Raw genomic sequence first — 2,460 nt, 5'->3', positions numbered from 1 at the left:
TCAGATAACATCAGGTTGAAAAAAACAGTTTTATTTTACCTTTAAACACAACAGGTTTTTTGAAAAACCCAAAATTTCTTTTCATGTTTTTTATTGACTTTAATCAGTGAACAGAACTGTGTTGGACTTCAGGCTTGCTTCTCTGCTTCTATCAGCCCCCAAACATGCTTTTATATCTGGAGTGTGTGTGTGTGTTTGTGTGTTGGGGGGATTAACTCAGACAGACACCTCTGGTTATTCAGAGGGATGGAATTATTTCAAGACCCCGACTGGCTGTCAGTGGTGGCTGTGCCTCCTCCCTTACTCGTTCGAAAAAGGGAAGAAAAAAAAAACTTCAAATGACTTAAGCTGCTGGTCGTCATGGAAAGCCACACTGTTGACAGGTACAGTAAGGTCTTAAGCCTTCCAGATCAACTCCACTATTCTCCCTGACAAAATCCACCCCTGGGGCTTCTTGACTACCAGAATCAAGTAGAAGGATTTGGAAGGAGAGGGGTTAGACTGGGGGATACCGGCTGTTTAACTCATAGCCAATCAAGAAAAGGTCCACTGGCAATGCTTCTAATTATTTCTGTTATTATTCAATAGTCTGGACCTTTTTCTATTGTAGAAATTCTCTTTCTATAACAGAATTGGAAGAGTTATTACTGTCAGTGAAATAGACATGAAGTCTAGATATGAAATGAATCGACTCATTTCTTTGTTTTGCATTCAGTCTGTTTATCGCTTCAACACAAAATCTTACATTGCTCATTTTCTGATTAATTCATCTCAGTGACGAACTGAGGCTATCGACTGATTCTGAATCACAATTCACAGTCGAAGTAAATCAAAGCCTTGCTTGCCAAACTTATTGTGAGAAGGATTTCTAGAGTCTGAGGCGTCTCGTATGTTTTTTATTCCCTGTTCTGAATGCAGGCGAGGTGATAAAGCAGGGCGAGTCCTTTAAAAGAGGCAAAGGAAGGAGGAGACAGAAGTGTGTTAGCTCTGGAAGTCCTGAAGGCGCTGCATAAGAGGTGTGCTGCATCTTTTTTGATATTCAGATTCGGCTGCCTACACACGGCATTATGACACATTTGGATGATCGCATTGTAGGATTAACGGGCCTGCCTTGTCATTTCCAACAACAATGCCACGATTTAGGGATGCTATTTCTCACAAGGCGCTCCACATTAACGCCGGCCCAAAGATTTACAGAAATCTTTGTCTTAAGATGAAAGCAGAGAGGGGCTTGAGACAATGAAGTTAAGCTTTGGAAATGAGAGGAGGAGAAAAGGGAGAGCCGTCACCGGGCGTTGGTGGTGGAGGGATGAAGGGAAGGGAACGAGAGGAGGAAAGTTTTCGGATAAATCAACCGGTAGTCATGCTTGAGAGAAATTAGCATTTCTGTATTTGTGAGCAGCCTGGAAGGTTAGACAAATGGAAAAAAAAAAAGGTGATGAATGCATCACTGAATGAAAAGCCTTTTCTCTACCACAGAAAATGTGGCTTTCTAACCTCCATCACACTCTTTCTGTCCTCTAATCTCCAGGCCTCCAGCAGTCTCTGCAAAAAGTGCCCTAGTTTGTCGCGCCTCCCCCTTCACCCTGATTGGATTCATCCTGGCTGATTGAGAATCTGCTTACATTAAAGCCATGGAAAGGAGATAAGATCCGACAGATCTGACCACTGAGGGTTTTTTTTTTTTGCTTTGAAACGGAGAGGTGAAAAAAACCCATAGATGATAGGCCAGCAGAGACAGTTCCAGAGAGGTGAAGCATGATTGACACTATCAGCATCATTATCACTTGGCTCCAGCCTTGTTTCATAGCCTTTATTTCACACACTGGCCATGATTACAAAGAGGAAGCTTTTAAGGGGATAAAAAAACAATCTAGGCAACAGTCAGCAGGTTGGATGGTACCTCTATGAGTTTTAGTGTATATTAAGTGAAGCAATAAAGAGATGTATCAGAATGCATGTGCATAATAAAGCTAAAGCTGCACAGAGCATTTTACCCAACACCAAACTCATGTTACTAACAGCAAACTTAACGCTCAGATTGGAGTTGGCTCTAACAAGGGTGGGAGTATGTCAAAGATTTATCAGGGTGAAAAAAACCCTCTTTTCTCATGTTTAGGTCTTGAATTATCTCCAAATCAGATGTCATACATCCCTGTCTGTTTGTGATGAGTTGGAGGGTTCTTAATAGAATTCAACAGAGCACACTCCATGACCAATACAATGGATGACAAATAAGGAATACAGACAATACGCTGATTTCCCTCTGGAAGTTTCTCACATCGTGAACAATAAAATAACAAACTAAAAAAAAAAAAAAAAAAAGTTTTATCCTTTAATATGATAGACCATACCAGAATAGAATTTTACACTCACATTGATTTGCCTCAGGTTTGTATATCAGCTTTGCATACGCTAGCAGGTTTATATTTGCTTTTACACAAGCAGAAACCTCAATCA

Source organism: Cyprinodon tularosa, unplaced genomic scaffold, assembly GCF_016077235.1.
Source record: "Cyprinodon tularosa strain WSP-4 unplaced genomic scaffold, ASM1607723v1 ctg286, whole genome shotgun sequence".
Lineage (NCBI taxonomy): Eukaryota > Metazoa > Chordata > Actinopteri > Cyprinodontiformes > Cyprinodontidae > Cyprinodon > Cyprinodon tularosa.
This window is presented reverse-complemented; position numbering follows the sequence as displayed.